The sequence below is a fragment of the Lissotriton helveticus genome, chromosome 1_1 (assembly GCF_964261635.1).
Source record: "Lissotriton helveticus chromosome 1_1, aLisHel1.1, whole genome shotgun sequence".
In the NCBI taxonomy this organism is placed as follows: Eukaryota; Metazoa; Chordata; class Amphibia; order Caudata; family Salamandridae; genus Lissotriton; species Lissotriton helveticus.
This window is the reverse complement of record NC_136057.1, coordinates 1,552,656,375-1,552,671,516: the sequence shown is the minus strand read 5'-3', so window position 1 is coordinate 1,552,671,516 and position 15,142 is coordinate 1,552,656,375.

Below are 15,142 nucleotides of genomic sequence, written 5' to 3'. Positions count from 1 at the left end.
TGCATGACCCATGTGCAGCCTCCAGGGTACGGGAGGCAGAAGCGGCATCATAGGTCCTCTTGAGGACCATCGTAGCACTAATTCTACATTTTGCTACTAGGGCATTTTAACTTTGTTTTTCCTGCCAGATACAAAGATAAAATCCTGTGGTATTCAGTGCACTTGTTACCATTTTTGTAGGTTATGGTGCTTGTCACTTTGCTGCCCCACCGGTGCACGTGACTGGGAACCCAACTTCGTATGCCATCTGCAGAGTCTCTGCCCTCAGATCACTGGTTTCGGTTTCTGAAGTGCAACATAAGCAGTTGCTCCCAAAGGATTAGGCTTAACACTTAGGTGAATATCCACAGCACCAGCATTCTTCGAAAATTCTTTCCTAGCTCTCCCACGTCAACGAGGAAGTCGAAATAGCAAGGCTCTGCTCTCGACACCGTATTACATTATTGGAGCCATAAGAGGACCTCGTCGGCGTGCTGACGTCAGTTCCACCCATTTTTTCCGTGCCACCGAGGCAAACAGGCGGACCGAAACATTTTCACATGTATACATTGTATAATAAATATATATATATATATATATTCACTGGAAAAAACCATAGGGTTCGGGCACGTTATAGTTAGAAATTAGCATTTAAAAAACCTTAGAAATTCACTGAAAAAAACATAGGTTTCAGGGGCATTATAGTTAGTTGGACATTTCACTCGTACAAAACTATAGAAATTCCCCCATTATAGTTAGTTCATCTAACTATAACTCGCGCACCTGCAATGCACTGCTGATGACATCAAATATTACATCACTAATGACATGGTCAGTGACATCATTATTGACATCACTGATGACATCATCCAGTGAATGTGTGTTTTTCTGAAAATTAAATAAGTTTTATATATGTATATCTCAAGGTCGATGGGGAATAATTGGTTATATAAGTGTATAAATGGATGATGTTTTTTGTAAAATTGATGATATAACTGACTGATTAAGTTTATCTTAGTGAATACATGGGTTAGTGAATAATGTTTAAATATGTACATTTCTGTCACAGTCTCTCACTTTGTGTATAAGTGGCTGCATGGGTTGGTGAGTAGCTGCATGAGTGTCTATATGGGTTATTAGTTGTTTTTTTGATTATCGGTATGAGTGTCTGAGTGTCTGTATAGTTCGGTGGGGGATATTACTTAGTGCATAGATGCATGAATGAGTGACTCACTGTTTGTATGTGTTGATGACAACAAGTGTGCAGGACTGTATAGGTGGATGAGTGTGTGTATGGGTGTGTTAGTGAGTGAATGACTGTCTCAATAGTGTCTTTATGAGTAACTACATATGTTTTAAAATAGTATATGTGAGTATTGGTGTATATAAGTGATTATATGTGAGAGTGAGAGATTGGAAGAGTTCCTGTACAAATAAGTAGGTGTTTCTGTAAGTTATTGTTTCTGTAAAAGTAAGTGTGGTAGTGAGTGTGTGCATAACTGTATATACTAGTAAATGGATGTTTGATACTTTGTTTGCATGTGTTATGTGTGTGAGTAACTCTATGGATAAGTGGCAGTGTGTAACAGGATGTATAGGTGTATGAGTACATATGATGGGTAAGTACATGTATGAGTGACTGTATAGGGACTGTTGGTGAATGAGTGGATGTGTGTGTAGATCTTGGAATTACTGAATAGGTGTGTTGTAACTGGTATTGGTATGTCCATTGTTTCGAAAATGTTAGTTTGTATTTTTGAGTGTGTGTATCATAGGTTATATTAAGATGACAGGAAGTCTGCCACTCTATCGCAAGGAAGATGTCATCAGTGATGTAATTTGAGATGTCATCACTGATGTCATGAGTGATGTCACTGACCATGTCATGAGTGATGTAATATGTGACATCATCAGCAGTGGATTGCGGGCGCGCGAGTTAGCTGAACTAACTATAACGGGGGAATTTCTATGGTTTTGTACAAGTGAAATGTCCAACTAACTATAACGCAGCTGAAACCTATGTTTTTTTCAGTGAATATATATATATATATATATATATATATTACCTACTGGCGAAAGCCAGTAGGTATATATAGTTAGGATTGTTTTCCATAGGGAAATCGCAACATTCTATTGGGAATAACTTTGGCGCCGGTTGAGGAATCTTCCTGAAATTTTCCTTAACTTTGCCTCGCGGCGCTCCGCTACTTCCCTGAAAGTGTGGGGGGGATTCATTAAGCGAGGGCCGAGATAAAAGGGGGGTCCCAAAACGTGTTTTCCCCATGTTAATTTCCTTAGGGCGGTTGGACTCACTTTTAGCCCGAACGGCTGAATGGTTTTCCACCAAACTTGGCAAAATTGTAGGGACTGGTAGCCCGATGTGCCTTTGCTATGTCTCAAGATATGTGCTCAAGTGGTTTTTACGAAAATTAACTTTGAAAAAATATATATTGGGCTACATTGGGCTATATATATGTTGGAGCCCAAATGTAGCCCAATGTAGCCCAATGTAGCCCAATGTAGCCCAAAGATGGCCACCAGAGACAAAAAAAACAAATGTAGCCCAAATATCAGCCAGATGTAGCCCAACTATAGCCCAATGACAGAATGTCCCAGGGTGTTCTAAAGAACAACTAGAGCGCTAACAGTCTTACTTATGACAAAAGTATGGCACACCTGAAGTCATCTTGATTGGAATAAAGTGTCAACACTTAAAACATTTAATTTGCAAAGGAACAAAATGAGTGGGTTCATTTTGCCATAGAAATTTAGTGCTGAAGAAAGAAAAATGAGGGCACATTTTGAGTGACTTCTCAAATCCTCTTATATTTCATTAAAAACATTCTGATATGCAGTATCCCAAGATGGCCACCAGAGACAAAAGAGCCCAAATGTGGCCCAAATATCAGCCAGATGTAGCCCAACTATAGCCCAATGACAGAATGTCCCAGAGTGTTCTAAAGAACAACTAGAACGCTAACAGTCTTACTTATGACAAAAGTATGGCACACCTGAAGTCATCTTGATTGGAATAAAGTGGTAACACTTAATACATTTAATTTGAAAAGGAACAAAATGAGGGGTTTCATTTTGCCATAGAAATGTTATATTACCTACTGGTGATAGCCAGTAGGTATATATAGTTAGGATTGTTTTCCATAGGGAAGTCGCAACATTCTATTGGGAATAACTTTGGCGCCGGTTGAGGAATCTTCCTGAAATTTTCCTTAACTTTGCCTCGCGGCGCTCCGCTCCTTCCCTTAAAGTTTGGGGGGGAATCGTCAAGCGGGGGCCGAGATAAAAGGGGTACCAAAACGTGTTTTCCCCATGTTAATTTCCATAGGGCGGTTGGACTCACTTTTAGGCCGAATGCTGAATGGTTTTCCACCAAACTTGGCAAAATTGTAGGGACTGGTAGCCCGATGTGCCTTTGCTATGTCTCAAGGTATGTTCTCCAGTGGTTTTTATGAAAATTAACTTTGAAAAAATATATATTGGGCTACATTGGGCTATATATATGTTAGAGCCCAAATGTAGCCCAATGTAGCCCAATGTAGCCCAATGTAGCCCAAAGATGGCCACCAGAGACAAAAAAAAACAAATGTAGCCCAAATATCAGCCAGATGTAGCCCAACTATAGCCCAATGACAGAATGTCCCAGAGTGTTCTAAAGAACAACTAGAGCGCTAACAGTCTTACTTATGACAAAAGTATGGCACACCTGAAGTCATCTTGATTGGAATAAAGTGTTAACACTTAAAACATTTAATTTGCAAAGGAAAAAAATGAGGGGGTTCATTTTGCCATAGAAATTATGATTAGTGCTGAAGAAAGAAAAATTAGGGCACATTTTGAGTGACTTCTCAAATCCTCTTATATTTCATTAAAAACATTCTGATATGCAGTCTCCCAAGATGGCCACCAGAGACAAAAGAGCCCAAATGTAGCCCAAATATCAGCCAGATGTAGCCCAACTATAGCCCAATGACAGAATGTCCCAGAGTGTTTTAAAGAACAACTAGAACGCTAACAGTCTTACTTATGACAAAAGTATAGCACACCTGAAGTCATCTTGATTGGAATAAAGTGGTAACACTTAATACATTTAATTTGAAAAGGAACAAAATGAGGGGTTTCATTTTGCCATAGAAATTTTATATATATATATATTCACTGAAAAAACCATAGGTTACACACCAGTTATAGTTAGGAATTAGCATTTAAAAAACCTTTGAAATTCACTGAAAAAACCATAGGTTTCACACCAGTTATAGTTAGCTGGAAATTTTACTCGCATAAAACCATTGAAATTCCCACGTTATAGTTAGTTGGACTCACTATAACTTGCACGTCTGCAATGCACTGCTGATGACGTCACATATTACATCACTCATGCATATATTTAAATATTTAAACATTACTCGCTAATATATGTATTCACTAAGATACACTTAATAAGCCAGTTAACCAATCATTTTTTTTTAAAACACTCAAAAAACCATAGGTTTCAGGCCTTATATAGTTAGGAATTAGCATTTAAAAAACCTTTGAAATTCACTCAAAAAACCATAGCTTTCAGGCCTTATATAGTTAGGAATTAGCATTTAAAAAAACTTTGAAATTCACTGAAAAAACCATAGGTTTCAGGCCTTATATAGTTAGGAATCAGCATTTAAAAAACCTTTGAAATTCACTGAAAAACCCATAGGTTTCAGGCCTTATATAGTTAAGAATTAGCATTTAAAAAAACCTTTGAAATTCACTGAAAAAACCATGGGTTTCAGGATTTATATCGTTAGGAATTTTTTTTCAAAAAACCTTTGAAATTCACTCAAAAAACTATAAGTTTTAGTGGTTTTATAGTTAGCTGGACATTTTACTCATACAAAACCAATGAAATTGCTCCTATATAGTTAGTTGTACTAACTATATTTCGCGCACCCGCAATCCACTGCTGATGATGTCACATAAAAGATCATTCATGACATGGTCAGTGACATCTCTGATGACACCACAAATGACATCACTGATGACATCACTGATGACATCATCCACGTGACAATCACATACACCTTTTCATACACTATTACAATTTTTCATCACTGTTTGTAAAATACAGAGTATCATATTTAAATCCATTGTCACAGCAATACAAGTATCTAAAAATCCACTCAGTGATTCATAGATGTATACACACATCTAATCACTTACCTATGGATTCACTCATACATGCTGTCAATGAACAATAGAACACTATCAAAAATACTTATACATCTATATCGACATTAAACAACAGCACGCATCCTATTCACATATGAAGTCATCCTACTCACTTATGCAAACAATGGATCATACTTACATATTTACTTAGCAAAACACTTATACAAACACCACTTCTTCTATTCATTTAGATAGTAAGTCATACTTAGTGAATTATAAAATCATTATTACAAGTATACAGTTATCCATACAGTCACTCACACAATCATTGTGTCTTATGTATACTTATTTATATACAACAACTGACACATACACTGCCTTTTATTTTTCTAGTTTGTTGGACCTGTACCTTTGAGAAATATATTTGCTCATCACCACACCCATAAAGAGATTCCCTCACCCAAACTGTTAGAACATGTAGTTTTAACTTCATATATCTACTGAATCAACTATTCACACATCTTTGGACAGTCACACACCCCCCACCGAACCACCCACACTTTCACACTGCCATACAAATACTCAGTTAACTAATCAATAACTAATATAGACTTTCACATAGCTAGTAACCAACTGTAGAATCAGTTTACACAACAACTGACAAAGTGATACAGATATTCACACAGTTTAGTCACTATCCTTTATATTTAGTGAGACATTATAAATTGGTCAAGTAAACAGTCAATTACACTGCTACTAAATCCTCCATCCAAATATGTATTTATATATATCCACTCATTCTTCAATGTAAATTGCAATATATATAATGCATATTTAAATAACGAAGCAAACCACATTCACTGGACGATGTCATCAGTGATGTCATCAGTGATGTCATTTGAGATGCCATCAGTGATGTCACTGACCATGTCATGAATGATCTAATATGTGACATCATCAGCAGTGGATTGCGGGTGCGCGAAATATAGTTAGTACAACTAACTATATAGGAGCAATTTCATTGGTTTTGTATGAGTAAAATGTCCAGCTAACTATAAAACCACTAAAACTTATAGTTTTTTGAGTGAATATATATATATATATATATATATATATATATATATATATATATATTAAGTTGAGTCAAAGTAACTTTATTCGGTTTAAAAAAGAGAACCATAAAAGTGCACAAAATAAACAATACAATTTATAATTTCGATGACCTATATACAAAATAACGTGAAAGGCAATTCATACAATTCAGTTATTAAAAAGGAGATAATAGTAAGATTAAAAGAATACAATCATTAAAATTCAATCTTAAACTAACTACAACTTTTAGTTCATGGGACACTTAAAATGTATGGTGATGAATCTAGCTAATCCAGTTCAACTACAACTACTAATACCGTTTCCTAAAAGCAATTGCAACTTTAATAAAATTGGCAACACCGGTGCATATATCAAGTGTAGCCAGAGAAGGAAGGTAGTTAAAATCATCAATATAAGAACTTGGCCTACTATCTTTTAAAATTGGGACAAAAAGATTTGTTCTAGGCTCTCTGTAAAGAGTGCAAAATAGCATAAAGTGCTGTGTGCTTTGGGCTGCTAAATGATCACAAGGGCAGGGCATCAAGTTGTCTCCCACCGAGTTTGCTTCAGAATTGCCAATAGGAAATACAGGGTGAGGAGACAGAATCTTGTTAAATATTAACATGTCTGGATATTTGTAGTGAACGTTAAGTAAAATTGCTGCTGAGCGGGGAATAAACAAAGAGTGCTTGCTACCATAGGTTGAGAGCAGCAAGAGTTTGCCCCTGTGAAATGTACCTCTTTTATAATCTTTTTTGCATTCTCATGGATTCTGGCTGGGCAATCAATATAATGTCCCAGGCCTCACTTATAAAAGCTATCCCTGACAAATCGGAGCCAGTGGATAGTAAGTGCTCCATTGAGGATAAGGCAATCTTTTATAATCTCTCTGGAGAAAGCAAGCTCTTCCTATAACCACATTTTAGCCCATAGGAGTAATGGGGCAATGTTTATACAGTCTTCTACAAAAGTCAAGCCCCAGCTCATAATGACAAAAGGTAGTGGGGACACTATTTGGAATCATAAGTAGCCTTTTTACATATTTATTTTCCATAATTTACAACTGACAGCTGTTATGATACCCCCATATGCCTGCTCCATATGTTACCAGAGGTACACATTTGGCTTTATAGAGTGCAACTAGCACGGTCACCTGTTTATGTCCCAAATTGCTGGCAAAACAAAAACGTCCCTCAACCACCCTACCTATGTTGTGCAACCTTGTAGTAACAAGCGGATCCCAATTCAGCTTATTGTTAAAAAGCTTCCCTAGATAATGAAAATAATTCATTTTTTCAATCCGCTTCGCACCAACAGCATAATTTCTAGTTTTAGTCTTTTTAGGCCCTTAGACTATGATGTAAGATTTAGCAAAAACTAACCTTTAGATCAAGTGACAACAGTAAATGCATTAAGAGATTTTTGAAGGCCATTTGCTGTTAGGGCCATTAAACCAGTATCATCCGCATAAGAAAGAAGCAGAACCCGATTGCCCCCAATGCATGGACAGTCAAGATCTTTTTCTGACAAGAAGGCATCAAGGCCATTGGTGTATATTAGAAAGAGAAATTGAGCTAAGATACATCCCTGCCGGACGCCCTCTGTCGATGTTATAGGGCTGTTTTTTTTCGCCGTTAGCACCATATCTGATGGTTACAGATGTAGAGGCGTGGAGCCTGCGGAGAAGAGAAATTAAAGATTCCTCAACTCCCATTTTACCCCCCAGTGCCCACAGCTTAACCCGATTAACGGAATCAAAAGCACTGGACAAGTCCATGAAGGCCAGATGAATGGAACCCTTCCTGGTCCCCATGTACTTGCCTATAATCAGGGCCAAGCTGAGTCACTGTTCAGTCCCCCTCCTAAAACCATACTGTGATCTTGCGATCACTCTTGTGTCTGATGCCCAAGTTTCAAGTCGAACAAGTAGAACCCTTTCCAGCATCTTCTCTGTGGCATCAATAAGGGAGATTGGTCTGTAACAGGAAGGGTCACGTCTGTTACCTTTTTAATACACAGGGACCACTATAACCTCCTTCCAAGATACCAGGATAGGGCTGGTTACTTCTGCTTTTAACACATTGGTCAATAATGGGGTCCACACATTAGGATTAGTTTTAAAAAGATCTAGTGACACTCCATCCGGACCAGGGACCTTCATACTAATACCTTTGGCTTCCTCAACCTCAGCTACTGAGAATGAAGAAATTAGGTGAAAGGCTGAGGTTTTATCTAGGGGCAAATCCTCACTGGGGACCTCATATTGGTGGCCTTTGGGATTAAAAATGGCTGCATAGTGGGCTTCCCAAACATCCCCTAAAATGAGGGAGTCCATCCTACACATCTCCCCATTGATTAGTGGGTGATTGATAACTTCCCAGAAACTTTTAGAGTCCTAAGGGAACTAGCTCTTTTCAGGTTATCCCATGCTGAATGCCTCAGTTCTTCTTTCTCTGCTTCTCTATACTTTTGTATACCTTCCGAGCATCCTTAATTTGTGCCCTATCTCGAGGGTTTGCGTGCAATGCCAGCTTACAGGTTTTATGTGCTCTAGTGCATTCCACATTGAACCACCTTATCTCCGGGGGTCCATCACCTTAATTGATTTAGTCAGGTTTTTCGCTATATCCAAGCAGATCAGTTGAAATTTCTGAATAACCTCTGCTGGAGGCCAATCATAGGCTAGGCACTTCACAATTGAGGCATAATTAGTTGTAACAGTTTTTGCTTCAAACTCAACAGGGTTTACTTTATTCCTTTTAAGTCTTACCCCTTTATTTGGATTAAAAGAAACTTTATAACCAATAACATTCCCCAGCTGAGCTATTATACTAAGGGACACTGTAAGGGGATTATGATCACTCGCGTAATTTGGATACACCTTAAAGTCACCAATGAGTGGCAGGAAATTTTGTGATATGAACATAAAATCAACATTGTTGCTAGCTAAGTCATTAATGAGACCCAGATCGTTCTTCACAATAATAGAATTTTGAGTCTCTCCTTGGGGGGTATGATTAAAATGTGCCAGAGGCTGCCTCTCTATGCTTAACATTCCACAGGCATGGCCAGAGCTGTAAGGGCAGAGTGAGTAATTAAAATCTCCTACCCAAAGAATACATAGGGGTTGCCATTTCTCAGAACTTTTGTTAATTTCTGTCTGTAAAGCCTCGATACCTGGCTGGTGTTGTGATTAAAAATATTGTAATACCAGTTCACCACTAGTAAATTGATTGTAGCATATTGAAAATCGCAAGTAATTGAAACCATGGAGATGTACCAACCACAGTAACTTTTATAGCCTCGTATTTTACTGACATTAGCATTGTCAACACTCCTTTAGCCCTCCCTGAGGATGAGGGTGTTGCATTAACTGTGTAAGAACAATAACCATTCAGAAAAATGTCCTTCATGTATCATTTCTCCTGAAGACAAATGATGTCCAAACCTTGGATATAAGTTAACCAGGCCTTGTCACTCAGTTTAGAACAAATACCTGCTATATTCCATGAAATAAGTTTAAGTAGAGACTTTTGAACCAAAGGAGAACAGGTTAAGCAAGCACTCTCTAGATTACTTGGTGTTTCACCATGTAGTTATCATCATTCTCAAATCCTGATATGAGTAAGGTAAATAATTTGAATAATAATCATTCTCCACTAATGAGCCAATAAAAAGTTCATTTGTAAATTGTGGATTTCAAAATACGGATCCAATGCTGATGTTTTTATTCCAAATCCTTTATTCCATAAACATTTAAAAAGGTATTTTATTTTCCAGCATACACCGCCGACACGTGTTTCGTCTTTCTAAAAGACTTTTTCAAGGCTGGAAGTGAAGAAAAGCTACAATAAATATTCACCAGTACATAATCATTATATAAACATCTCATAATTACATACAAATTTAAAAAAAGATAGTGACCTATCACATTTATTAACAAAAACTGTTAATTAATTGAAAAAAACACAGATTAATTAACAGCTTTTGCCCCTTGGTTTACAATCGAGGGGCAAATGGCCCCTTAGTTTACAATCAACTCCTACCACATTGGTTCGTTTTCTTTTCCATCCTTTTGCGGCTTGAATTACAAAAGGTTTCTCCACAGGACCAGTGGGCGGGTCAGTTCCTTCATTGGGGGCATGTAAAACATACTGGCTTGAAATAATTATGGTGGTGATAGAGGAGGCTGCAGTCTCTGCTCGATTACAAGTTCTGAGGTAGAAATTTGCACCTCAGGGCAGATGGAATTGAGCAGGGAGCTAAAGAAAGACTGTGTTCAGCTATTTCAATTTCCTTCGTTAACACCCTTACCACTTTTTGTGAATAGCCATCCAATGTGGAGAAGTGTGGCTCACTGGTTAGAGGAGGCAGACCCTGAAGCAGAGGTCAGACCCGGGACCAGGGTTCAATTCCCGACGCGGCAGGGTCTTGAGCCCAAATATCCACGGACTCGATAATTCTCGTTTCGGTGCCTACTCGAATCACGGGTTCACACTCTGCAGCTCTGGGCATTAGCTGCTTAATCTCCACTACGGCCCCCCCGCGGCGGGATGCCTGGCTTTCACCTTGGGGATGCCCAGTACGGGTATTTCACAGGGAAAAAGCCAGGACGGGTTCCCAAGGCAAGCGCCGAGATGCCTACGGGTAATCGAGCGCTATATAAGAACGCATAATAATAATAATAATAATAATGTTGTGTCTGTTGTTTTTGGTGTGGGGGTGGGCTTCCGTTTCCCACAATACAAACTACTGTTAGAAAAATACAGAGAAAAGAAAGTACATTTAAAAGTGTAGGATAATTTACCTTAGCATAACCTTCCCACAATTATATCCTACCCAAGTAGAGGTCCCAAGGGAAGATTGCAGAGCAAAAGAACCAAGAGGGATGACCCAGCCCAACCCAGCCTACTCCAGGCTCTGACAGGCACAGACGGGCCTGCCCTTGGCCCGGGCAAAAAGGCCCTGGCACTCTCACGTGTGCCCCGCACCGCGGGAGCCCTGGGCAGAATTTAAAGCGCCTCCTGGTGCGGAAAAACGTCAGGGGCTCCTGACGCATTGAATGTTGGGGGATGCAGCCCTCAAAAGCCCCTGATTACCTCCGCTGGCGAGATGGAGTGTCTGGGCTCCCGCGCCACGGGACCCCTGTGCAGAATTTAAAGCGCCTCCTGGCGCTGGAAAACATCAATGGCTCCTGCCGCGTAGAATGTTCGGGGATGCAGTCCCCAATAGCCCAAGATTAGCTCCGCTGGCAAGATGGAGTTTCTGTGCCCCCGCACTGCGGGAGCCTTGTGCAGAATTTAAAGCGCCTCCTGGCGCAGGAAAACGTCAGTGGCTCCTTCTGCATAAAATGTTGAGGGATGCAGTCTCTGATAGCCCCTGATTAGCTCCGCTGGCGAGATGGAGTTTCTGGGCTGATTTCCCCTTAATATGTGCCAGTACAATCACAGAGTGCATACGTAATGCAATGCCTATATATCGACAAATGGTTGTAATTAGAACTGAAAGCTTTCTAATGAATTTGGGATGTGCAAATTATGCACCACATAATAATGCTCCGAAATAAATTATTGGTCTTGGTAATCAGATTGAAATGAATAATAATATTAAGTGGATTTTGAATATGAATAGGTTTACATGTATGTGGAAATATGATTAGATCATGGGATCGAATGAAAATGTTTGATACAATAGTCTGTTCTATTATAGTGTTTATTAATTGACTACCTGTGTTGTATATATTACTTGCTTTTAAAGTGTAAATATTTTTTCTTGTTAAAAACCCTCTTGAATATGTTCAGAGATTGGAGAGTTTCTGTTCTACATCATCTGTTTCATAACTGGTACTGATGAAGTATAAAAAAGAATGAGTGATAACCACCGAAATGTACGTCAACGGTTATAATCACCCATTGAAGTTGTCCAAACAATGATTTAAAAGATGCACTGTAGGCTTCCTTCTGTGGGTCTTGATATGCAGCAGGGACCTTGTTTTTAACAAAAGGACTCAATTGGTTCTCTGAATAGCTCTATGTAGTTGGAGGTTGGCATGTTGTACTGTGAATATGTTTTTGGAGTTGGAGGGGCACGTTTTAAATAGTTTGATTCTTATTAGACCTTGTATCCTTGGCATGGCTTCCCCCAAACTTTTGCCTTCAGACCTCCTGTCTTTGCAGACTTGGTTTTTGCTGGCCTTAGGATTCTGCGCCCTTAACACTGATGGACTGTTCTAAAATGTTTGTGCTCTTTCCCTAAAGCATTGTATCATTGGCTATCCCCAATTGCCATTTTTTATTTATTTATTAGTCTCTAGTAAAGTATTCTACATGTGTCCAGGGACTGTAAATTAAGTGCTACTAGTGGGCCTGCAGCACTGATTTTGTCATCCACTTAAGTAACCCTTTAAACATGCCTCAGGCCTGCCATTATAAAGACTGTGTTTGCACGTTTAAACTGTCATGTCAACATGGCAAGTTAAAACTCTAGCCAGGCCTGAACCTTCCTTTTTAATACAAATAAATCCTCCTTAGGATAGGCCCTAGACAGCCCAAGGGCAGGGTGCAGTGTATTTGAAGCGCTGGGCATGTACTATTAAGTTTTAAATGTTCTGGTAGTGAAACACTCTCAAATAAGTGTTTTACTACAGAAAAGCCTATCTCTCCCATAGGATAACATGAGGATTATCTTATTATATGTTATAAGTGTAATTTCCCATAGGGAATAGATGAGACCCCCAAGTGTGGGGTCTCCGGAATCAAAATTTAAAATCACAACGTCTGGTGAAGTCAAATCTTTAATTGCAATTCTGAAAATGCAATTTTTAGAAAATGTGGTGCCTGCTGCCTGCCTCTGATCACTTGTCTGTGGTAGGGTGACAGCTGGGCGTTGGCGTATTCCCTTTAGACAGCCACACACAATGGGAGCTTAGGTGTGACCTGATGGATGGGCCATCCTGTCACGATGGGAGGGAGGAGCTGGACCCAGCCTCACCTACACCTGAATAGGCTGTGCCCTGTCCCTTCACAAAAAGCTGCATACCCCCCTATAGAGAGCCTGAAGCCAGGGCAGGACATCTGTGCTCTTCCAAGGCATCTCTCTGAAGTGTCCCCCACTTCAAAGGCACAATTGTATGTAAGAAATGGACCTGCATCACTTGAACCCAGAGTGACTCCATGGGCTACCTGGCTGGACTACTGATATGAAGTCTCAGGGACATAAAAGACTTCCAACGTACCTGCTTCTGCACCTGGACTTTGCCATGTTAGTCTGCCTTGTCCTGCCATGTGTTGCCACCCAAGTCCTGGACCCTTGAAAGTGAGGTCTGAGGTGCTTGCATAAGCAAAACCCAACCATCCCCTCTCTAACTGGTGCATCAATACCGTTGCTTGGACCAGAAGTGGAGCATCGCCTCTGGTGCATGGTTCGGCCTTGAAGGCATCGACATCGGAACCACCACAACGCAATGCTCTACCCAAGGTCTTCGCATCTCTGTTGACTGCAGCATTGATGACGATACTGAGAACTCTGCATCACAGCCCCTGTGCTCATCGGAGCTGACTCATTGCCGCTGCTGCATGGATCAGAGCCAGCTCATCACTGCCATTGCTTGAATCGACACTGACGCATTGCTTCGATAGCTTCACGCATCCCTAGACGTCGACCCATACAGTATCAAGGTAACTTTGTTCAGCTGGCCAACCCTGGTTGCTGTAGCCAGCCCGCGCTCAATTGCGGTTGGCCTGAACCTTTGACTTTGTCCTGGTCCAGCACAACAACATATCCTAAGTAAGCATTTATTGCTTTGATGTTCTACTTTATAATATATTCTTTAAAAATTAATATCTTCATGTTCTACTTACTGTATTTTGATGTTTTGGTCCTATTTTATTTATTAAAATATGATCTATTTTTCTTAATGGGTGTGCAAACTTCCTGTAAGGTGTTTTTACTGTTTGAAATGTTGCACAAATACTTTACACATTGCCTTCAATTTAAGCCTGACTTCTCTGCTTGAGCAGGGCTCACACCACAATCAACCAGGAGCCCAATTTCTAAACTTTTTTGATTTTGTTGGATCATCACTCATGTTCTTTTCTAGGATTTATGTTTACCACTGAACAGTGGTCTGTCAATGATGTCTTGAAATTTTAGATATATTGCGAGCTAAAAAATGTTCATGCTCTTTTGTATCACCAAGCAAGATTGTTGCAAGTGTAAAATAACAACAGGCCATGAAAGGATAAATATATAAATTACTATTAAATTATGATAATCTTGTAAACTTGGTTTGTGATTACTAATTTATTTAATGGGTATGAAAGAGTTGTTTTCTGTTGCACATTTACAGATGCTGTCCATAAAGCAGTCTTTTTCCATCCTGGGGAGAGTTGTGAATGAATCCCAGTAGCAGAAATAATAGATGCCTTCCATTGGAAAAGGTGTTACCTCTCCATGGCAGGAAGATTCACATGGTGTGAACCGAAAAGAAAAGCTTCAAATGGGATGGGCTGGCATTGGGAACAGAGAGGCAAGATCAGTTAACAGACAGTTTTTTCTGTGGGTGTGAAGCCCTCAGGTAGCCATACCACTAGGGTGGGCTTCCAAGCTCCACACACAGAGAGGGGTTCAGGCATCTTGGTAGTGGATGGAACAGTGCACCCTGGAATAGCTAGACCCCACATACTGCAGGAAATCATCAGGCAGGAACAGGCTTGGTAGCCCGTTGGCTAGAATCGCTGCATCCCTCCAGGGCACTTTCTGGCCATAAATATGGCACTTCTTGCAACCAGACCTTAGATCACATGTGGACTGAAGACAGAACTGAAGGAGAACTACCCTGTTCCTCCCTGGGCCTCGCAAGAAAGACTGCACCAACCGCTGGGCTGCATCCGCTGATCACTGGGCTAGCAGA